Here is a 25,389-nt window from a genome sequence, read left to right on the forward strand (position 1 = left end):
TTAAAAAAATTCAAAGTAGGAAAAATAATAAATAACCAAACTCATATACTGAAAAAGAGACATATTTTTTTCTCGTCAACCATAACTACAAGCTCACGAGGCCATTTTACGAAGTTGCCCATTGCTTACTTTAAGAACTCTATTGTACCCTTCACAGGAATTGGTATAGGAAAATCTTCTCCAATGACAATGTCAATAAGAACTTTAACAGTTAAGCATGACACATCATTATCAAATGTTATAGCTACTGCAACAATATTATCTACAATTCCTATAGCCAAGTGGCATGGTGTCTCCTTAACAAATTTAAAAGAACTTATGTCATGCATAGTTAAGCACGTACAATATGATTAAAATTTAAAAGTCACAACAAACAAATTACCTCCAAATCTTCTTTAGACATCTTCTTAATATCTTCTTCTAATAAATAAAAAGTAGTTAAACAATAAACTAATAAACTACTATGCACATGAATTAAAAGTTTAGAAAACATACCGCTACACAATAAAAAAGTTTGTCTTTTAAATGGTTTGGAATTTTTTTCCAAGAATCATACGTTATAGGAATTTGTTGTCGAACACAAACTCCTATATAATTCTGCATCTTCTTTGCTCCAGATCCAACCGGTTGTCCATGTTCATTATAATCGATGGTCAACTGTTGCCCAGATGTCCTTATTTGTGCCAACTCAGACATTGTAGTTGGATCACGTGGTATACTTATTATGTTTTTATGGGATCATATTTCTATCATCCTCGCTGCTATTTGTTGAAGTTTCCATGTCAATTTTCCCAAAGAAAAAAAACATTACTCACACAAAAAACATATAGTCTTAATATTTAAATACATATAACTATAGTAAATGACATACCATGTTTAATACATTATTTATCAACCCATCGACCCTCACAATCATGTCTAATGTACGTGGATGTTGTATCATCAATCTCAGTAAATGTATCAACATTGGGCATTCTTTGCATACCTCCATAACCACACTCTTGTAGCATATCTCCTATTTCATCTTCATAAAAATCATCCTCATTTGTTCGTTGTGGAGATGTTAACACAATTGACCAACCCAAATTTGCAGGGTCTTTAATATAGAACACTTATTTTGCTTGAGAGGCTAAAATAAATGGGTCTGATTTATGTCCAATACGATTGAGGTCCACAATAGTAAACCCAAACTCGTCTGTTTTGACTCCAGTTCTATTCTCAACCCAATTACATTTGAATAAAATAAATGATAATTCATGATAGTCAAGCTCCCATATTTCTTGTATTACACCATAAAAGGTCATATCTAACATGACAGACCTTTTATCCTTAGCACTAGAGACTTGCATTGTTGTAGCCGTTATACTAACTCCACTATTTTGAACCCTCCTAACATCATCGCGATTCTTTGTGTGATAGTAGTAACCATTGACCACATAACCAGAATATTTTGCCACAGTTGGACAAGGTCCATTAGCTATCCATCTTAAAGAAGGCTATATGGAATTTTTGGGAACTTTGAACGCTAGTGCAACCTACGATATATTTCATAATATTTTAGTAGTTAACATTTAATTATACATCAAATAGTAGGTCTCTAGAGATTACCCGTGTGGACAACCACTGACTGAATGTACGATTATGCTCTTCTTGAAGCCACTTTCTACTTTTATTTTTACCAGAATTGAGCTTAGACAAAATATCCATATGTTGCCTACTATAAATGAAAAAGTTCGTAGATTATTGAATAATCAAATAACCTAAAACGAGAATAAGATGGAGATCTACTTACTCGACGTAAGGAAGCACATCATTTATATTTTGAATGACATAAAGAAGAGCTTGATCCAACTCATCCTTACTCGATCTGATAAAAGAAGCAGCTGACAATGCTCTATCAATGTTTGAATTCGCTTTCTTTGTTGATGAGTTTAGCCCAATAGAATTAACACCAGATACGAATTCAGAACAAAACTCTAGTCTCTTCAACAATATAATTTTCTCTAGCACATCCTTCTAGTCGATTTCTATTTTGTACATAAGTTTTCAACACTTTCATGTATCATTCAAAAGGACACATCCACCTCAAACAAACAGGTCCACAAAACTCAATTTCTCTTACGAGATGTACTATAAGGTGTACCATTATTGTGAAGAATGATGGAGGAAAATACTTCTCTAAAAGGCATAGAGTGACAACGATATCCTCTTGCATACCCTTTAACTGAGATGAAACGATCGCCTTGCAACATATAGCATTAAAGAAGAAGCATAGGTGAGTAACTGCAAGTCTTACATATTTGGGAAAAATATCACTAATGGCTACCAGTAATAATTGTTGCATACGAACGTGATGGTCATACGACTTAAGTCCATAAAGTTTCAAATCTGTGAGCGACACTAAACTTTGAATGTTCGATTAATAGCCTTCAGATACTTTAATTTCAAAGAAGTAGCTGGCAATGCTCTATCAATGTTTGAATTCACTTTTTTTGTTAATGAGTTTAACCCAATAGAATTAACACCATATACGAATTCAGAACAAAACTCTATAGTCTTTTCAACAGTATAATTTCTCCAACACATCCTTCTGGTCGATTTCTATTTCGTACATAAGTTTTCAACACTTTCATGTATCGTTCAAAAGGATACATCCACCTCAAATAAATAGATCCACAAAACTCAACTTCTCTTACGAGATGCACTACAAGGTGTACCATTATTGTGAAGAATGATGGAGGAAAATACTTCTCTAGGAGGTATAGAGTGACAACGATATCCTCTTGCATACCCTTTAACTGAGATGAAACGATCGCCTTGCAACATATAGCATTAAAGAAGAAGCATAGGTGAGTAACTGCAAGTCTTACATATTTGGGAAAAATATCACTAATGGCTACCAGTAATAATTGTTGCATACGAACGTGATGGTCATACGACTTAAGTCCATAAAGTTTCAAATCTGTGAGCGACACTAAACTTTGAATGTTCGATTAATAGCCTTCAGATACTTTAATTTCTGATAGTACCTTACAAAAGCTCAATTTCTCAGCTCATGTTAATGTATAACACGTGGGAGGTAAAGAGACTTTTTTCTTTCCTACTTGAGGGGCTAACTCTGATCTAATGTTTAGTTCCACCAAATCTAGTCAAGTCTTTATTCCATCCTTCGTTTTACCAGGAATATCAAGCAATGTGCCAATAAGATTTGCACATACATTCTTTTCAATATGCATCACGTCTAAACAATGTCGCACGTCAAGATACTTCCAATATTCTAACTCAAAAAGAATAGATTTTTTCTTCCAATATTCTAACTCAAAAAGAATAGATTTTTTCTTCCAATAAGTTGAAATACTATCTCCACTGTTCTTTTCTTTGATAGTTTTCTTACCAAATGAATATTGATACTTACTTGTTTTTGCAAGAATTTCTTTCCCACTCAATGGTTCTGGACCAAATTCTAATTCTTGTGCGCCATTAAAAGCTTTCTTTTGTTTTCTATATGGATGATGGCGAGGTAGAAACTTGCGATGCCCGAGATATGTCATCTTGTTCCCTTTTGGTAAATAAGTGGACAAAGTATTCTCTCCATAAATTGGACATGTGTGATCTCCTTTAACCGTACAACCACACAAGTTACCATACGCAGGAAAATCATTAATGGTCCATAATAAAATGGCTTTAAGCATGAAACGTTGTTCTTCTTATGCATCGTAACATTCTACCCCATCTTTCCAAAGTATTTTTAAGTCATCTACTAACGGAGCTAAATAAACATCTATGTCATTTCCCGGTTGTTTAGGACCAGATATTAGTGTAGTCAACATTAAAAAATTTTACTTCATACACAACCATAGAGGTAGATTGTACATCACTAACATCACTGGCCAACAACTATATCTACTACTAAGATCTCCATGTAGATTTACCCCATCTGTCGAAAGAGCAAAAAAAAAAATTTCTAGGTTCTGACCCAAACTTTGGCCACAAATTGTCTATTTTTTTTTCACGATAGGGCATCTTTAGGATGTTTTAATTTCTTTACTTCGAAACATTCTTTCAAATCTTGGAATTTGGGAAAATACTACATGACTTTTGCTAGGATATTCTTAGCCCTTTCGTTTATATCTTTTTTAAGCTTCCATCTTGACGTATCACAAATGAGGCATACATTTGCATTAGAAATATCTTTTCTAAATAAGCAACAATCATTTCTACATGCATGAATATTCTGGTACTTCATTCCAAGAGTACCCAACATCTTTTTTGCTTCATAAGTAGAAGTTGGAATTTCATTAAGACTAGGTAATATGTCATGAATTAATTCTAACAACTCAGTGAAACTCTTATCGCTCCATCCAAATTTATCTTTCAAATTATATAACTTTACCAATGTAGATATTTTGGAAAAAGTTTTACAATTTGGGTACAATGTTTTTTCGCATCATCTAATAATTCTTCAAAATTATCAGATTTTCCACTAAAATAGTTATTGTATGCAACCTCAAACATTCCAATTGTGTCATCAACATCAACATCATCCTCATCAACTTCGTCTCTTTCACTAGTAGACACATTTTCATTGTTTCTCTTAATCGGTAATGATTCACTGTGAAAAATCCATGTCTAATAACTTTGATCTATACCATTAAAAAGTAAGTGGTATCTTATTTTGTTCACATCTAGAGTCTTTGCATTCACACACTTCAAACATGGACAACTCATGACATTCGGTATATTTGAATGTTGTAGACCATTTTTAATAAACATCTCGACCCCTAAACCATATCGATTGTCATTCTATTCGTTTTCATCCATGACTTATCCATGATTGTAAAATATGCAACTTAATCTATAAAATAATAATAATAAATAAATAAATAGATAACAAGGGAAAATATAAAAGCATAGAATTATGAGTGTAAAATATGCAACATCAACAAATTTAGAACAAATAGACTTTTAAGTTAAGCATCTTATAAATATTACTTTGTAGTTGTTATTAATGTTGTTATAAAGTCCTTTTTGTGTTGGGTGCACCTTCTCCACCTGTCAACCTTCTTAAAATACATCCAATGCAATCTTCCTATCTTCCTTCTAAATCCCCAAGAATCAAAATTTAGCCTTACATGTCAAACTTGAACCTAACAAATGAAAAACTTCACTCAAAATCATTTCATGAGTTGACTCAAAGATTCTAATTTAACTACTTTCCAAAAGAATCTTACTCTGAAATAGTTTAATTCTTATCTCAATTTAACATATTCAAACAATGAATCAACAATCCTAAAAAGAAAGTCTAAGAATTTATACTATCATGTAATGTTTGCCCAATAATGGAGGGCTTAAGGATAATTTACTGTCATGAACCTACATATAAGAATCCAGAACCTTTATTTTTTCACAAATTTATATATCATGATGGTTTTTGTTAATAATTCACAAATTCAACAAACGGTCTCATGATATCTAGATATGATATGCAAACATCCATCAAGGAAGAAAGACCTACATTAACCTTTCGAAGTTCAGAAAACACAAATCAAATACTCTATTGTAAACACAAATCAAATACCATTATGGCAGAGACCTACACATTAACCGGTTGCTTGAACTTTTATGATACCATTGTTACTTTCATTGTGGTAGAGACAATGATATAGTGACAACGATACTATGTTGTAAACATAAATCAAATACAAGGTGTGGCAGAGATAATTTCACAAATCAAATACAAGGTGTGGCAGAGATCATTTGTTGAGTTTTATACCTGTAAACACAAATCAAATCTGAATGGAAGATCAACTACAATAATCAGAATTTTAACAATAATGTTACTTTCAAATCAGATCACAAATCAACTACAAATAATCAGATCTGCACATTAACTTTAACAATAATAATCAGAACTTTAACAATAATGTTACTTTCATTGTGGCAGAGACCTACAACGACAGAGACAAGCAACGGCAGAGACGACCCACTAGCAGAGATGACCGACGACTCATTGGTTGAGACGACCGATGACCCACTGGCAGATTTGTACCCACAACTACAGATCTGAACACTGACGCTATGGAGATCGACAGTTGGAGACTGAAGGACAACAGACAGCAAACTTGATGGAGACTGACAGAGACCGACGGACAACCATGAACGGACAAAAAATTCTCACGGTGAAGGAGATCGGTTAGGGTTTGGATAAGAAAGAAATGGATCCGGCCAACGCATGCGATAGGGTATCAATTTTGGAACCAGGTAAGAGAAATGGAAAAGGGGGCGCGCATTTAATTTTTTTAATAAAATAAGAAAAAAAATAATTAAACCTTTAATGTCGTTTTAAAACTGACATTAAAGCTCATCTTCAATGTCGGTTAAACCGACATTGAAGATCCATTTTTTCTTCCAAAAAAAATCAACATTATACATCTGATTTCACTTTTTCCAACCGACATTAAAGCCCAAAATTCTTCTAGTGGCTGTTACAAGTTGCTGTAAAGATACTATAAACGAAGTGATCCAGATTCGTTCATGTATTGACATAAGGAGTGGGGTCGTCCTATGCAATGAGTTTGCATAAGATCGAACCAAGAAATAAGACACTCTTACTTTATAACTTTGTTTACTATATAAGACTGACTATTTCACTTAGATGACCTAGGTAACTCGATCTTAATCCTGAGCTAACTATGAACTCCTGTTTATTCGGGATTATCCTTAGATTTGCATAGGTGAGGGTTGGCTTAACAGCGTCAGCTCAATAAGCCTCCTATTTCAGGGGTAAGACCGGGTAGATAGCTGGGGATATAGGGTGCAAAATAGAATTCACACCTACCTGATTTAGGGATAGAAGAAAGGTTATTCTCTTAAGTACTGAATCCAAGTCTTGAACAAGGGGCTCCACCCTCTAGGCTTAGAGGATTCTAGTTTAATGATTGGATCATAAACAATTGTTCATTAGAGGATCAGTAGGAACTTAAGGAACAAAACATAATCTCGAGGGGTAAAACAGACATTTGACCCAGTCGTTATTACAAACAATCTATGAATGGTTGACTCACTAATTATGGTTAAATCATATGGATAATATATTTACAACGAGGGGAGTGCAGCTATGGGCTTTATTGGAGTGACCCAATAGTTAACGAATGGAGATTAATTCGGTGTAAAAAGTTTAGCCAATTAATCTCAGATTGTTGGAGCCCATGATCTGTAGGTCCACGAGGTCCCTCTACTAGCTCGTAAATGAATTACCTTTAAAGTAGCGTGATAAGTTAATTTAAACGTTCAAATTAGAATTAAACGGAATTAAAGAATTGATTAATACTTAAATATGATTTAAATATTAGATTCATTAAGGTGGAATTTGTGTAAAATTAATTAAATTGTTTAATTAATTATTTATTATTAAAATTAATTTACGAAATTAATTTTGTAAAACTAATAATAATTTCACTTTTGAAATTAAGTTGATTTTGGAAATCAATTTGAAATTAGAAAATAGAAAAACACAAAAATAGAAAATGTTGGATTTCTCCACTCACCTAACCAACTGGCTCACTCAAATTCCCACTTACTCTTGCTTCAATTCACTAAGCATGAGCTGTTTCTCATGCAACCTTATTCTATACATGAATGTCCTGCAATAAATAGAGAAGATGGAAGTGGAAATCGGGGATGCAAACTATTAGAACTTGCTGAAGTTTTGTTGAAAACTTGCAAGGTTGAAAAAGGGTTATTCAAGTTGCATCAACGGTGTTCTTCTCCAAATTTCCTCCATTCAAACTTATTTCAAGTCCCACAACTCAATCTAAACCTCAAAGAGAATAGTAGGGAAGATCTTGAAATGGTTCGCAAGAAGAATTGGAGAAGATTTGCAGCTGAATTCAAGTTTCAAGAGGTTCTACAAAGGTATGACTTGAAACCCTTTTATTATTGTATGAGCATGCTTAATTTGCAGTCATAATTAATGAATTAGAATGCTTATTGATCCTTGTTGCTTCTGCTGCATGCTGAATTAGAATGTTGGACTACCCCCCCCCCCCCAATCTCTTTGTTGGGGTTGATGCCCCAAAGTCTCGTGTTCTGTAGTTTATAAACAGTTTGTACGAACACTTGTGTTGTATAATATATGATATTTACTTCACATCTTATTTTTTGCTCAGTTATATGTTTTATTTGCTTTACCATAGACCAATAAACATAGAATCCTTAGTTATCTGTATGTAACTTAAGCATGTATGTGGTGACATACAAGTGGATCATGTCTTGAATGATAACCAAAATGGTCTATAGTATATGGATATAGGAGGGAAACCTTATTCTGGTAACGCTATGGATGCGGCTCACTTTATGGAATGGTCATAAGTGTTGTGACTTGTCACAGATGGTCTAATCCTGATCATTCGTGTAAGGGACATGCGAGCGGGGCATCCTATATAAAGAATTTCTATAAGACCTGACCACGAAGTGTTAACGTCTCGTTATATAACACCGTTCATGACAAAGACTTCACTTCACTAGGATGACCTGGGTAACATGACCTCAATTCTGAGTGAGTTGGGAACTCCTGCTATCGAGGGCGGTCATTTGATTTGTATGGGTGCAAGTGACCAAGCCGCCGATTCAAACCTATCATTTTTAGGAACTCAGCTACACAATATGGAATTCACTCCTTCCCTAAAGCAAGGATAAGTAGATAGATAACTCCCTTAAGGGCTGATTCCAGGGTTTGAACAATGTGGCGCTACACACCTTCTCTTGGCTCGAGAGGTGTTCACACATAGTTGGACTATGATGTATTGTTCATTAGAGGAATCAGTGGTACTTAAGGAGTGAGATGTAACTACAGGGGCAAAATGGTAAATTGGCCCATGTGTACTTACGAGCATCTGTGAAGGGTCATCGTACTCATGATTGGTTATATCCGATGGACATAGAAATATATCTGTTGTAAGAAGAGTTCAGTTGTTGGTCTTTAGTGTAATGCCTGAAAGTTAACATATATTGGATCTCGTGGCTAAATAGTTTAGTTAGCTATTCACTGATCGTTGGTGCTTCGAGCCACAGGTCTATTAGGTCCCCTGGGTAGTTTGGATAAAGTCGAGAATCGGTATTTGAGTCAGTGTGAAATTTTTAAATTGACAAAAGGGAGTTCAATTATATATGATATAATTAAACTTGTTGATTATATATGATATAATTGACTAAATGTATGAGATACATTATTTTGGAGGAATTTAAATATAAATATAATTTATATCATGTGGAGGAGAAATGACTATAGTAGATATGTGATATCAAATTATATGGTAAGAATATAATATGATTATATTCATTAATTATTTGGTTAATTATATGATAATTGGCCTAAAACTTCTCTCGGACGTGCGTTAGTGGGAGCAGCCGCATTCGGTTATGGTAACCAATGAATAAAATGAAAATTTGTTTCATTTTGCAAAAGTTCAAAAAATTGACATCGGTGTGAAAACGTAATGATCGCATAGTTTGAGATCCTCTACGATAGTTGTTCATCGCCTAAACGATCGCACGCTAGTCCCTAAACGATCACATAGTTTTCCTAAATGATCGCATAGTTTGCCACGTTTTCTAAACAGTCGTCTACCATTTACTAAGCGATTGCTTAGTAAAACCTATACGATCATGTAGTTTCTTCTAAACAATAAACACTTAGCTATACGATAGATCCTTTTCTCCCCCACTTGCTTATCGTCTACACGATTTGTTTTTTCTCCAACCTCTACCAAATTCACCAAAATCCCGAATTTCAGAAAAATTTAAGTTAATTATCTAAAATAATTGAGTTTAAATTTCCATTTAATTTGGAAAATTGGAGTTAAATTGAAATGACTGAAAAAAAAAACTTTTATTGGTTAAATTGAATTTAATTATTAGATATTCGAACTAATTATCTTGAAAATATTGAATTTTGCATCCCTTTGATTTTGGATTTTAGGGTCAACTTAAAAAAAAATTAAAGAGATAATTAATTTCATGTGGTTTTAAATTGATTAAATATTTGGAAGGATTTAATTTGTATCAAATTGATGAATCTTATGCCCTTTAATTTTGGTTTTTGAAGTCTCAATTAAGATAATTTGAAAAGTTAATTGATTTATAAATTTAATAGAATCTTTGGAGATTTTGGAGATATTGTGATAAAATATTTTATTTATCTTTTCAAAATTTGAAAAAAAATAAAAGAATTGAGATTTTTTTTAAATCAAATGAGAGTGAAAAAGGTCAAAAATTGGGGAGAGAACAATCGATTTTTCAGCGACATCTTCCACAAAATTGTTGATTGCTGAAGTATGAACCGTTGGATCATGCTCAAATTTGGTCAGTCTGTTCGAGACATATGGAGTTTTATTTTGAACGGTTGGATTGTTGTTTGAGCTATGAGTTGTTGTAATTGCTGCTTAATAAAATTTGTAAAACTAGAAATTCCTCTTCTCTCCCACTCTCGCAAACCCTCCTCATGCAAAACCTTCACTACCAGCTGCTAGCCTAAACAATTTATGTCGTCCTACAGCAATACCCGTTGCGTATCTATAGTATCCACGAGCAGACGCGCTATCAGCCGCCATTGCCCAATCTTTGCCGGAATCTTGAGAAAAATCTTGGATTCAATATTTGGAAGTTTTGAAGCATTGACCATCAAGCTAGAGACCATTTTTCGTTTTGCAGAAAATTGGTAAAGATCGGTAAGTTTTGGGTAAGTTGTTGGTTGGTTATTCTTTTGGATTGAGAGTAATAATGGAAATATTAAGTTATTGATTTTGGATTTAATTCTTGATCAGATTGGCTAATTGAATCAAGTTTTAGAATTTGTCTTGGATCAAGCCACAACTTTAGGTTGATTCAAGTGTGCTAAAGAAGTTCTAAGAAGATTTTATTTTGCATTTTTTTACCAAGTTGAGGTAAGTGGTGCTATTATCAGTGCCTTTGTGCCAGGCGACCTAGTCTAGAATTATAAAGTTAACTAATGGACTCTTGAAGCCTGATTTTGTCATTATGTTTTACTTCTTGCATGACAGTTATAAGTATTATGAGAATGTTTGAATCTCTAATCAGTACTGATATTATGTATATGATGCATGAATAGACTAGTAGAGCGGTTTACTATCTGCCTTGACGCATGTTTTATTTCAGATGACCTACGGGTCTAGTTTCATGTTTGATGGTGTGCCTACGGACCGCTACACATACTTGAACTAACAAGTTTACGTTCATGTTATTATCATGTTTGACGGTGTGCCTACAGGCCGCTAGACATGCATGAGTCGACAGGTTTACGTTCATGTTACATTTTTTTTTCATGTTTCATGTTTGACGGTGTGCCTACGGGCCGTTAAACATGCGTGAGTCGACAGGTTTACGTTCATGTTATTTTCATGTTTGACGGTGAGCCTACAGGCCGCTAGACATGCGTGAGCCGACAGGTTTACATTCATGTTATTTCCATATTTTACGGTGTGCCTACGACCGCTAGACATGTGTAAGTCAACGGGTTCACGTTCATGTTATTATCATGTTTGACGGTGTGCCTACGGGTCGGTAGATATGCGTGTCAAGGCAAGATAGTACGTCTTTTGGTTTTCCTTTCATCATTAAAAACCGATGTAGTTGTATGAGCCACAAGCTATTTTTCTTTGCTCGTGGATGCATAGCCTGATCCTGGTAATGGGATTACTTACCGAGTATTTTATACTCAACGTTTCTTAATTTATGTTTTTCAGGTAATGATAGGAACAGACCAGCGGGTGACGAGAGGGACCTGTGATCGTGCCATATGAGACATGTAAATCGCTTCTGCTCAGTTTACGTTTTTAAGCTATTTAAAAGTTTTGATTTGAAACTCAATGTTGGTCAAAATTTTATTTGTTTAAGTTTTTTTTTCTTCATTATTTTAGGGGCCCTGAACAAAGGTTTTACTTATTTGTTATTTATTTTGGAAAACTATGTTTATTATTTTAATGAAATTTATTTTCCTTAATGGTCAAAATATTTTGAATGTAAATGTGTAATTATGAGTAACGACCCTTATCAGAGTACTCAAAAGGTTGGGTCGTTACAACCACACTTTGTGTTTTCACTCCAAAAATTCCAAGGGCCCCATTTTGGTGGTGTCGTCTCCGCTGCATTCACTTGTTCGTGACTGTTCCTGTTGTTATCGTTCGTGTAGACGGTCGTGCTGCTGTAGCCGACTTGTTTGTTGGGTGATAGAGTTCGCGTAGAGGTCTTCCACTGCGTAAGGGTTCCAAAGCTTGAAGAGGGTCTTCAACCGATATGAGAACTCTTTCCCTTGTTTTTTTATTGTTCGAATCATGCCTTTAATTAGTGTATATTTGCATAACTGTATGTTAGAATGTATGTGTAACATCCCGAATTTTAGGAAAATTTAAGTTAATTATCTAAAATTATTGAGTTTAATTTTCCGATTAGATATTCGAACTGATTATCTTGAAAATATTGAATTTTGCTTCCCTTTAATTTTGGATTTTAGGGCCAACTTAAAAAAAAAAGGATAATTAATTTAATGTGATTTTAAATTGATTTAAATATTTGGAAGGATTTAATTTGTATCAAATTGATGGATCTGCCCTTTAATTTTTGTTTTTGAAGCTTAAATTAAGATAATTTGAAAAGTTAATTGATTTATAAATTTAATAGAATTTTTGGAGATTTTGGAGATATTGTGATAAAATATTTTATTTATCTTTTCAAAATTGGAAAAAAAATAATAATAAAAAACTTGAGGTTTTTTTTCGAAATCAAATGAGAGTGAAAAGAGGTAAAAAATTGGGGATAAAGCAATTTGGTTTTTCAGTGGCTTCCACAAAATTGTCGATTGCCAAAGTTTGAACCGTTGGATCGTGCTCAAATTAGGTCAGTCTCTTCGAGACATATGGAGTTTCATTTTGAACGGTTGGATCGTTGTTTGATGCTATGGTTTTTTTCATAATTGCTGCTGAATAAAATTTGTAAAACTTGAAATTCTCCTTCTCTCCCACTCTCGCAAACCCTCCTCATGCAAGACCCTCGCTACCAGCCGCTAGTCTAAACAATTTATGTCGTCTGACAGCAACACCCGCTGCCTAGCTACGAGCTGACGCGCCACCTACTGCCACTGTCCGATCTTTGTCGGAATCTTGAGAAAAACCTTTGGTAAGACTTATTTTCCTTATAATTTGGGAGGTGAAATTCACTCATTTGATTTTGGGTTAAATTAGTAACCTCTCTTTGGTGTGAAACTTAGATTCAAGATTTGGAAGTTTTGAGGCATTGACCATCAAGCTATAAAACATTTTGTTTTGCAGAAAATTGGTGAAGATCGTAAGTTTTGTAAGTTTTTGAATGGTTATTCTTTTGGATTGAGAGTAATAGTGGAAAATTAAGTTATTGATTTTTGGATTTAATTCTTGATTAGATTGGCTAATTGAATCAAGTTTTGGAATTTATCATGGACCAAGCCACAACTTTAGGTTGATTCAAGTGTGCTAAAGAAGTTCTAAGGAGATTTTGTATTGCATTTTTACCAAGTTGAGGTAAATGATACTATTACCAGTGCCTTCGTGCCAGACGACCTAGAGCATGATTTTGTTTGTCATTATGTTTTGCTAGTTGCATGGCAGTTACAAGTATTATGAGCATGTTCAAATTTCTAATCAGTACTGATATTATGTATGTGATGCATGAATAGACCAATAGAGCGGTTTATTGTCTCGCCTTGACGCTTATTATTATTATGTTTGATGGTGTGCCTACGAGCCGCTAGACATGCGTGAACTGACAAGTTTACGTTCATGTTATTATCATGTTTGACGGTGTGCCTACGGCCTACTAGACATGCGTGAGCCGACAGATTTACGTTCATGTTACTTTTATTTTCATGTTTCATGTTTTGACGGTGTGCTTACGGGTCGCTAGACATGCGTGAACCGACAGGTTAACGTTCATGTTATTATCATGTTTGACGATATGCCTACGGGCCGCTAGATAGGCGTGAGTTGATTGGTTCACGCTCATGTTATTATTATGTTTGACGTTGTGCCTATGGGCCGCTAAACATGCGTGGGTCGACGGGTTCACGTTTGTGTTATTATCATGTTTGACAGTGTGCCTGCGGGCCGCTAGACATGCGTTTCAAGGCAAGATAGTACATCTTTTGGTTTTCCTTTCATCATAAAAAAAACGATACAGCTGTATGAGCCACCAGCTATCTTTCTTTGCTCGTGGATGCATAGTCTGATCCCGGTAATGGGATCACTTATAGAGTATTTTATACTCAACCTTTCTTAAATTATGTTTTTCAGGTAATGATAGGAACGGATCGACGGGTGACGAGAGGGACCCGTGATTGTGCCATATGGGACATGTAAATCGCTTTCGCTCAGTTTACGTTTTCAAGCTATTTAAAAATTTTGATTTGAAACTCAATGTTGGTCAAAAATTTATTTGTTTAAGTTATTTTTTTTTCATTATTTTAGGGGCCCTGAACAAAGGTTTTACTTATTTGTTATTTATTTTGGAAATCTGTCTTTATTATTTTAATGAAATTTATTTTCCTCAATGGTCAAAATGTTTTGAATGTAAGTGTGTAATTATGAGTAACGACCCTTATCAGAGTACTCAAAAGGTCGGGTCATTAATATTGGTATTAGAGCCTAAGTTTTAGGTTCTGTAGAATGACTTATAATGTAAGTCTTGGTTTTGTGTCTCTTATGCTATTCACGGATCCTTCGTCCTCGCCAGTTATGTACCTTCATTAAATGTTTTATGGAAGATGTGTTTAAAAGTCTTCATGTCTAAGCTTTATGTATTGACTGATTGTTATTGCTAGTTTAACGACTTGAAAAAAATTTAGTATGAGATGGCTATTTTGTTTTGGTGTTATGGAAAGAAAGAAAGAAGGATCATAATAAGGCCATTTGGCATTAGTTTAATTCATGGAAGGACTGTTAGAAATGAACATATATTTATGTACAGGGATATTGAAACCTGATCGAACTATGAAGTGTTATGCACTTATGACATGAAAGAAAGAAATTGATGTATTTGGTTAAGCTATAGAATAAGGTAGGTGAATTGGAAATTCACTGAGGAATAATCTTAAGTTTTGCATTACGAGAATAAAACTAGTGGTGCTACAAGGAACTTTATCATAAAGCACACGTTCTTAGTTACAAGATTAAAGTTTCTTTATAAGATAAGAAAGAGGTGAAGAAGAGACTATAAATTCTATTAAGGATTACTAGATGTAAGTCAAAATGTTCCAAGAAATTTTTTGAAAGGATTAATAGGTCATGATCACTTTCATGGTATTAAAGTTGGTGGAGTGAGTAATGTATGGTGTTTTGGTTCTTCATGTAACGTGCCTAAAAGGAAGAAGAATTACTAGATGGAGCATAAAGCGATAGTATGAGGAACTCTTTACAAGACCTAGGTAAGATGAATTGGTCAAGGAATGCCAAGATGGTTGAAATTATAGTTACCTTTGGATGGGAGAAATTGAGTTATTGGATTGAAAATTCTTAAGGTGCTTGGGTTTGAACTGTGTGTTTGTCGCAATGAAAAGGTTCAAGTTTAATTAACCATACCAAGAGGAAGGATAAACGTTTTGAAGCTTAAAAGCAATGTTATCTTGTGGGGATACCCTACTGTAGTTTCAAGTTTGGAATGGAATTTTAGATTTATGGAAAAGGTTATACAGGGTCATATGTCTTGGTTTAGGAATTATGTTTCCCTCTTGAAGTAAAAAGTACACTTTCAAGTTGTTGGGTTAAACAAGGATAAATATGAAGAAAATAATAGTATTTAAGGAAATGTTTTATTCATCTGGGGAGATAAATGGAAATTAATGTGTTCAAGATTCTAAAATAGTTAAGAAATGTTTTGGATTTTAAGACATGTATGGGTGGATACAAGGCATGGTTTGGTATAAAATAGGAATCTCTCATTACCATTTGGAACTTTGTACTGCAATATGCAGTATTCGAAAAAAAATATAGCTTGCTTAGGTTGTTGGATTGTAGACTGTGAAAAGGGATTCGAATAGTCACATGTTTTGATATAGATATATTTCACTAGGAAAGTGGAAAAAAGCCTCTTGGATTTATTGGTCTTGGAAAAGATAAGGGAAGATTAAAGGATTTGAGAAGTTTTTGTTGTTTTGAGATGGTAACGAAAATTACTGTTTTGAGGTTAAGAACAAAGGTTTGGTTTGGTTTCCAAGATAGAAAATATGTGTTTACGAACCAAGGCATGGTTTGGTATAAAATAGGAATCTCTCATTACCATTTGGAACTTTGTACTGCAATATGCAGTATTCGAAAAAAAATATAGCTTGCTTAGGTTGTTGGATTGTAGACTGTGAAAAGGGATTCGAATAGTCACATGTTTTGATATAGATATATTTCACTAGGAAAGTGGAAAAAAGCCTCTTGGATTTATTGGTCTTGGAAAAGATAAGGGAAGATTAAAGGATTTGAGAAGTTTTTGTTGTTTTGAGATGGTAACGAAAATTACTGTTTTGAGGTTAAGAACAAAGGTTTGGTTTGGTTTCCAAGATAGAAAATATGTGTTTACGAACCTTTAGAGTTGGTATGAACATCTCGTTACTATTTGGAACTATGGATCTTAGTATTTGTTGGTTGAATAGATATTTTGCCTAAGCTATTGGTCATGGAACACAGTTTCAGTATGAGAATTTGATTAAGCTAGACTATCACGCGTTGGAAGAGTGCTTAGAAATCTTCTTCAAATTATAGTGGAGTTGGAGGAAACAACGTTTTATGAAAGGATGTTTTGTAGCAATAGTTGCTAGAAGCTATGGAAATGGAAAGAGTAAGGTCTCATTAAAGAGGGGAAAGACATTGAAAGGTATTAGCAAGGTTTAGAGGTTTTGATTGTGGACACGAATATTTAGAACAAGGAATTAATGAAGCCATCGATTTGATTTGAAGGCGAAAGTAATCTAGCTCCAAGTAAAAAACAAGCTATATGAATATTAAAGTTGAGTAAATTTAATCTCCCAGAATGACCCCTAGCACTAGAGATGAACTTGAGTTGAGGGCAACTCCTATCCTTAAGGCTCCTCATAGAAGGACTCTAGTAAAGTTGGAATAACCTAAGTCACAAGAACCATTTAGCAAAGTATTTCATATGTGCCTTAATGTTTTACCTTGGAGTACATCAACTTTGTTTATTAGGAAAGAAATATGATTCATGCAACTTTGTATCAACTATTACGAATTGATTATGATAGCGTACCTAGGTGGCAGGGGATTTTCTGGACAACTAGGTGCCGAATCCGAATTCTGAATCCTGGACTTGAGATGCCATGTGAGATATATTTTCTATTACATGGACAGTGAGGTGACCCATTCTATGGAGTGTGAACATTCTCAATATAGATGTATGCAATCATGAAAGTCTTTATCTTAGAAACTGACATCAGGTAATAGTTACAGCTATTATGAGTTTATGGTGATGTATTTTGGAATGACAAATGCTCTACAGTATATGGGAGCTCATTTAAGTGAGATTTTCAGACTCGTGCATGGGAGGGTCTAAATGGTGATATGTATTTGTTTTAAGATTAAAGAGTAACATGATATTGTCTCAGATAAGTTATACAATTTATGGTAAGAGGTGAAGACTTTCTGAAACGTGGAGTTAGCGCTAATTAAAAGTTCTTTGGCAGCATTATCAGTCTGAAGAAGCAATTTGGAAACATGAAGACGAGACAAGAACTAAGTATCACGAGCCAAGACTTGAACTTCCGAGGACGAAAGTTTCTTAAGGAGGGAAGAATGTAACATCCCGTATTTTAGGAAAAACTAAGTTAATTATCTAAAATTATTGAGTTTAAATTTCCATTTCATTTGGAAAATTGAGATTAAATTGAAATAATTGAAAAAAAATTATTGGTTAAATTGAATTTAATTGATTAGATATTCGAACTGATTATCTTGAAAATATTGAATTTTACTTTCCTTTGATTTTGGATTTTAGGGCCAACTTAAAAAAATAAAAATAAAAGAGATAATTAATTTCATGTGATTTTAAATTGATTTAAATATTTGGAAGAATTTAATTTGTATCAAATTGATGGATCTCATGCCTTTAATTTTGGTTTTTGAACCTAAATTAAGATAATTTGAAAAGTTAATTGATTTATAAATTTCATAGAATCTTTGGAGATTTTGGAGATATTGTGATAAAATATTTTATTTATCTTTTCAAAATTGGAAAAAAAAAATAAAATAATTGAGATTTATTTTCGAAATCAGATGAGAGTGAAAAGAGGTCAAAAATTGGGGAGAAAACAATTCGGTTTTTCAGCGGGAGCTTCCATAAATTTGTCGATTGTCAAAGTTTGAACCGTTGGATCGTGCTCAAATTTTATCAATCTATTCGAGACATATGGAGTTTCATTTTGAACGGTTGGATCGTTGTTTGAAGCTATGGTTTGTTCATAATTTTTGCTGAGTAAAATCTATAAAACTAGAAATTCTCCTTCTCTCCCACTCTCGCAAACCCTCCTCATACAAGACCCTCGCTACCAGTCGCTAGCCTAAAAAATTTATGCCGTCCAACAGCAACACCCGATGCCTAGCTACGAGCCGACGCACCACCTACCACCACTGTCCGATCTTTGTTGGAATCTTGAGAAAAACCTTGGATAAGACTTATTTTCCTTATAATTTGGGAGGTGAAATTCACCCATTTGATTTTGGGTTAAATTAGTAACCTCTCTTTGGTGTGAAACTTAGATTTAAGATTTGGAAGTTTTGAGGCATTGACCATCAAGCTAGAGAGCATTTTGTTTTGCAGAAAATTGGTGAAGATCGTAAGTTTTTGTAAGTTGTTGGATGGTTATTCTTTTGGATTGAGAGTAATAGTGGAAAATTAAGTTATTGATTTTTGGATTTAATTATTGATCAGATTGGCTAATTGAATCAAGTTTTGGAATTTGTCTTGGACCAAGCCACAACTTTAGGTTGATTCAAGTGTGTAAAGAAGTTCTAAGGAGATTTTGTTTTATGTTTTTACCAAGTTGAGGTAAGTGATACTATTACCGGTGCCTTCGTGTCAGGTGACCTAGATTAGACTTATAAAGTGGAGCATGATTTTGTTTGTCATTATGTTTTGCTAGTTGCATGGCAGTTACAAGTATTATGAGTATGTTAAAATTTCTAATCAGTACTGATATTATGTATGTGATGCATGAATAGACCAGTAGAGCGGTTTATTGTCTCGCCTTGACGCATGTTATTATTATGTTTGACGGTCTGCCTACGGACCGCTAGACATGCGTGAACTGACAAGTTTACGTTCATGTTATTATCATGTTTGACGGTGTGCCTACGGGCCGCTAGACATGCGTAAGCCGATAGGTTTACATTCATATTGCTTTTATTTTCATGTTTCATGTTTTGGCGGTGTGCCTACGGGCTGTTAGACATGCGTGAACCGACAGGTTAACATTCATGTTATTATCATGTTTGACGGTATGCCTACGGGCCGCTAGACAGGCATGAGTCGATTGATTCACATTCATGTTATTATTATGTTTGACGGTATGCCTATGGGCCGCTAGACATGCGTGGGTTGACGGGTTCACGTTCGTGTTATTATCATGTTTGACGGTGTGCATGCGGGCCGTTAGACATGTGTTTCAAGGCAAGATAGTACGTCTTTTGGTTTTCCTTTCATCATAAAAAAAACTGATGCAGCTGTATGGGCCACGGGCTATCTTTCTTTGCTTGTGGATACATAGTCTGATCCTGGTAATGAGATCACTTACTGAGTATTTTATACTCAACCTTTCTTAAATTTTGTTTTTTAGGTAATGATAGGAATGGACCGACGGGTGACGAGAGGGACCCGTGATCGTGCCATATGGGACATGTAAATCGCTTCCGCTCAGTTTACGTTTTCAAGCTATTTAAAAGTTTTGATTTGAAACTCAATGTTGATCAAAATTTTATTTGTTTAAGGTATTTTTTTCTTCATTATTTTAGGGGCCCCGAACAAGGGTTTTACTTATTTGTTATTTATTTTGGAAATCTGTCTTTATTATTTTAATGAAATTTATTTTCCTCAATAGTCAAAATATTTTGAATGTAAGTGTGTAGTTATGAGTAACGACCCTTATCAGAGTACTCAAAAAGTCGGGTCATTACAGTATGTGTTGTATTTCGGTCACAATGAAATTAGAAAGATCCGAATGTGCTCATGGATGCTCTTCATTAAAAGTTCCTTCAGCTCCATGGTTATCTTATGTGAACTTAAGCATGTATATGTGATATACAAGTGGATCTTGCCTTAAGTGATAACCTAAATAGGTTTGTAGTATAAGGATTAAGATTGGATACATGATCCTGGTGACACTATGGATACGACCCGCTTTGTAGAGGTTTGCAAGTGTTGTAAACTACTACAAATGGTAGATCCCGACCATTCATGTGGACGTGTGAGCGGAGGTGTCCTATACAAAGAGTTTGTATAAGACCGGACCACGAGATGACTAAACTCTATATATAACACCATTGATATTAAAGACTTACGTCTCATCTAAACGATCATAGGACATGACCTCAATCCTGAGTGTTTTGGGAACTCCTGCCTTTGAGGGCGGTTCTTTGATTAGTATGAGTGAAAGTGGCCAAATTGCCAACTCAACATGCCTACCTTTTTTAGGACTTATCTGATTTGGGAGCTGGAAACTCAATCCACAAGATGGAATTCACTCTTTTTCCGAAGTAGGGATAAGTAGAGAGATAGCTCCCTTAAGGGCTGATTATGAGGCTTGAACATAGTGGCCACAAATTTTCTTTGGAAGAGAGGACTTAGTCATAGTAGGACTATGACTTATGTTCATTAGAGAAATCGGTGGTACTTAAGAAGTTAGATGTAACTACAAAGGCATAACGATTATTGGCCGAGCTGTACTTATAAGTGATCTATGAAGGGTTGTCGCACTACTGATTGGTTCAGATTGACACATAATATATTTGTGGTAAGAAGAGTTCAACTGTTGGTCTTTAGTGAAGTGCTTGGTAGTTAATGGATGGTGGATCCCGTGACTAAAGAGTTTAGTCAGTTATTCACGCACTGTTGCAGCTTAGAGCTACATGCCCATAAGGTACCTTTGGTAGCTCAATAGATTCAGTTGAGGATTGGTTCTTGGTGTTGATTTGAAATATTCAAATTGACAAGAGGTAATTCGATCATATATGATATGATTGATATGATGTATGAGATACATCTAGTGGAGGATTAATGTAAATGAGATTTATATTAAGTATCATGAAATAGAAAAAGAGCTATGGTTTATATGTTTCATGAGATGAAATATTAAAACTATAGTTTATAAATATAGTATGATAAGTTAGTTATCATTTATGTTTATAATAATATTAATTATTGGATAATTAAATTTTTTTCTCTAATAACAAATTGAGTGGGAGGTTATTGGTGGTTTTCATGGTAATCGTGAGATAAAAGGAAAATTGTTTTCCTAATTTTAGTAAGTTTTGGCAAATTTGGTTTTGAGATTTTCTCTCTCTCATAATCTCACGGAAGTTATCAAGTAAATAGGATTGACTAAGCGATAACTTGGAGCGAGCTAAATGATTGTGTAGTGTTTGTAGGTGACAGACACGCAGCTAAGCAGTGAGTTAAACGATCACTTAGCTTTTGCTAAATGATTAGGCATGGACCTATATGATAGGTTCAGCCTTCTCCTACTTGCTCAATCATTTACATGATTGTTGTTTTCTCCGTCTTTTGCCTCAAACCAAGTTAATACAGAGCCCACCCTCTGGATTCTCACACTGAGAATACCAAGGTAGCCTTCTTGGTGGTATCATACTCAACTCGACACCGTCGAGGTTCTGTGGAGGTTGTTCATGACCGAGGCGATCAATGAGTTCGAGTGCGCAGTGTTCGTGCTGTGTAGTAGTTGTGTTGGACGAGCGTTCGAGGTTGCTGTGTTCGAGTGTTCGTGATTAAGGAGCTTGGCAACGAGTCTACAAATGTGTGTAGAATTTCTTCTTGATCATTTGTATTATCATGCTGTAATTTCTATAATGAATGCATAATCGTATGTTTCCATTTATGATTGTAATTTGTAAAGTTCATACATGATTGTAATTTGGAATGATCTTTCCGCTGCTCATGGAAATCCTCGTATATGATTTCCTTCAATATTTTACCAACTCACCCCAACTCTCATTTCTTTCCATGTTTTTAGTGGCTCTACCCATCGACCAATGTGACACTCCGAGAACTAACTCCGTGCTCCAACAACCACCTCCAATGACAACTTTGACGACCAACTCCGGGCTCCAACAACCACCTACGATGACAATTCCGGCTACGAAATTTGAACTTTGACAACTACCTCCGATGACAGCTTCGGCAACTAACTCCGAGCTCCGACAACCTTCGTGTGACCAACTCTGACAACCACTTCCGGTGACCCAACTCCGACGACCACCTTCGTGCTACCAACTCTGACGACCCATTGGCTCCGACACAAACTCCGATGACCAATTCCGACTACAAATTTCGATGAAAATCACCTTCAATGATCACCTTTAAGCGAGAAACTCCGACGACCAACTTGGGACTTTGACAACCACTTTCAACGACAAACTCTGACAACCAACTCTTATACCACCTTTATGCGACTAACTTTGGGCTCCGACAGTCACCTTCGACTACAATCTCTAATGAAAATCATCTTTAATGATAAACTTTGATGACTACTTTCTCTTGAGCAACTCTAGGATTCGAAAACCACCTTTGATGACAAACTTCGACAACCAACTCCAATACACCTTCATGCAACCAACTGCACGCTCCACAACCACCCCCGACTACAAACTCCAGCAAAAATCATCTTCTATAATCAATTTCGACAACCACTTCCGACTACTATAAGACCGATAACTCTTAAAGTATGTTGTAGGGTTGTTGATTATATAAAAAATATTATTTTGTCTACATCAAGTGCAATATTTATACGTAAAAATTTGTTAAAAAAATATTTTTATTTAATTGAATTCACATATCAAATGAGTGTTAAGAATATTTGGACGAAAAGTATGTAACATATAACAAAAAAAAAACCATAAAATGAAAAAAAATTTCTCAAAACATTTTCCAACAAAAATTAATAAAAAATAGAGATTTGTTCTATGATGATTATCCAAATTTAGAGGAAATGAAAGTAAACTTGTTGAAGAAATGTGGTGGCATTCTATTGGTTGTTACGATGATGGGGGAGATTTAATTAAAAAAAATCATGACATAGTAAAAATATAGAGCAACAATAGGAAGAAGAAGAAGATGATGATGATGATAATGAAATTCACGGATAAAAATTAGCTAGAATCAAAAGTTTTGATTTAACTTTGGTTTCTCATTTTATTTAAATACTTCTACAAGAAATGTAATGGGTTAAGTGTCGTTCATCGCCCAAAAAAGAAAGAAAGAAAGAAAAATTTTAAATTTAGAAGAAAAAATTGCAATCCATATTTTATTCAAACAAAAATGAGTAGATTTATTGAATAAAAAAAGTTAAAAAACAGAAATAATAATCATAAAAGCATATTATTGAATAAAAAAATTTTGAAAACTGCATCAGATACCTAGATATATGAACTCTGCACCCCAAACACAAACCTATGGACTTAAACCAATTAACTCTGCATCCCAAACACAAACATATGAACTCCAGATATCCTATCTCAATTTTGCGTCCCAAACAACCTCTAAAATAGTAAATTTCACAAGTCGCTCCCTAAACAATCGTGACTATTTCAATGCTATACTCAACGATGATGACATTACTCCAACTAGACTATATATATATATATATATATATGCCTGACGAACGCGTTTTAAGGCCTGTCACGCACCTGCTCTTAACCTAACACAGCGTGCGGCACCCATAGAAAGTACATAATGGAAATGTGCAACCGAAAGCAACAAGCAAGGGATGTTGCAACTTGCGCGAAAGCCGTCGACGAGCTCGATCTCGGTCGAGCTGCTTCGCTCCTTCCCATCTATCTTAACCGGGAAGAGGGGGGAGGCCCTTACGCAGTGTAGCAATGTTGAGGAAGATCAGATGGTAGAAAGAAGATCATCTGCTGAGGAGCTCCGTTTGATCTCCCAGAAGCGGAAGCTGGGCGTCGTCAACCACAAGTCAGTGAATGGGAATGTCCTAGCAACGGAAGGCCGTGCAACGGGGGGGCTCGTCGTCGCGCTTCCCGTTCTTTCTATTATCCCATTTGATCGGAAACTAAAGCGCACACTCGAAAGTGCTTCGAAAGGTGTCAGCAGGTGCGCGGAGCCGGAGCCCGCCATGTTTGTCGAGCTGCTTCGCCCCTCTCCCTATCGGTCGAGCTGCTTCGCCCCGATGTCGGTTCAGGAATATGAGAGCAAAGAGAAATTCCTTTGAGTGCCTTTTGTTGTGGATACAGACGAGCTTTTATATATATATATATATATATATATATATATATAATCAAATGTCCAACATCATTGTGAAAATCAATTTTAATCGTTGGAAGAGAAACCAAAATTGTGCATGGTCAACTAGTATAATGCCTGTATTGTGAGTCTCGAAGTTAGACATTCAATTATTTTGTTCCACATATTATAAAGAAAAAGAAAATTTGAAATCCAAAATTTTAAAATGCATGAGATTAAAACGCGATTGTTTAAATGGTAACATTGTGTTGAGGGTCATATGATAATAGTTATTATTGTTTATGAATAAATAGTGCATTTTACAATATTTAAGTGTTATAAACTGTTATAAGTTCTAGAGCGATTGATCAAATTGAAAGACAGGGACTTTTCACTAAAATAAATCATGGACAATACTAAAATTAAAACAATTAAATTACAAAATTTAATGAGTTATTAGTAGCTTAGGAATTATTAGACATAAATTTAGAAAGGGTGAGAGTAATTTGAAAAATCAAGAAGGGAAAGTTAGCTCTGAAATCCATTAATTAAATAAAAGAGAATTTGCAATGGATGGCAAATTCAAAATGTATAATCTAACGTGTACCTTCAACATATGAAAAATCGTAGATATGACAAAATTGACAAAATTCTTTAATTTAAATTTTCGTTTATTTCATGTTTCAATTTTGCCCTTTTGTCAATTATATTTTTTTCCATTAATTTGTATATTTTGTATATTTCTTGTTTGTATCAATATGAGTTATTACTCATTTTAATTTTTGTATTTGCTACATTTTTTAAAATTATTTTTGTAGTTTTTTCCCATTTTTAAATGATGTTTATTTTATTTTTAAGTACAAATATACAATAGGTTGG

At 34.6% G+C, this 25,389-nt stretch overlaps 1 pseudogene; it reads right to left on the reverse strand.

The window, feature by feature from the left end:
• Positions 1-125: 125 nt before the first annotated feature.
• LOC150034172 (uncharacterized) lies at positions 126-10,610 on the reverse strand (annotated as a pseudogene).
• Between the last annotated feature and the right edge of the window lie 14,779 nt (positions 10,611-25,389).

Source organism: Benincasa hispida, chromosome 9 (assembly GCF_027475165.1).
Source record: "Benincasa hispida cultivar pf3 chromosome 9, pf3_genome.v1.1, whole genome shotgun sequence".
Classification (NCBI taxonomy): domain Eukaryota; kingdom Viridiplantae; phylum Streptophyta; class Magnoliopsida; order Cucurbitales; family Cucurbitaceae; genus Benincasa; species Benincasa hispida.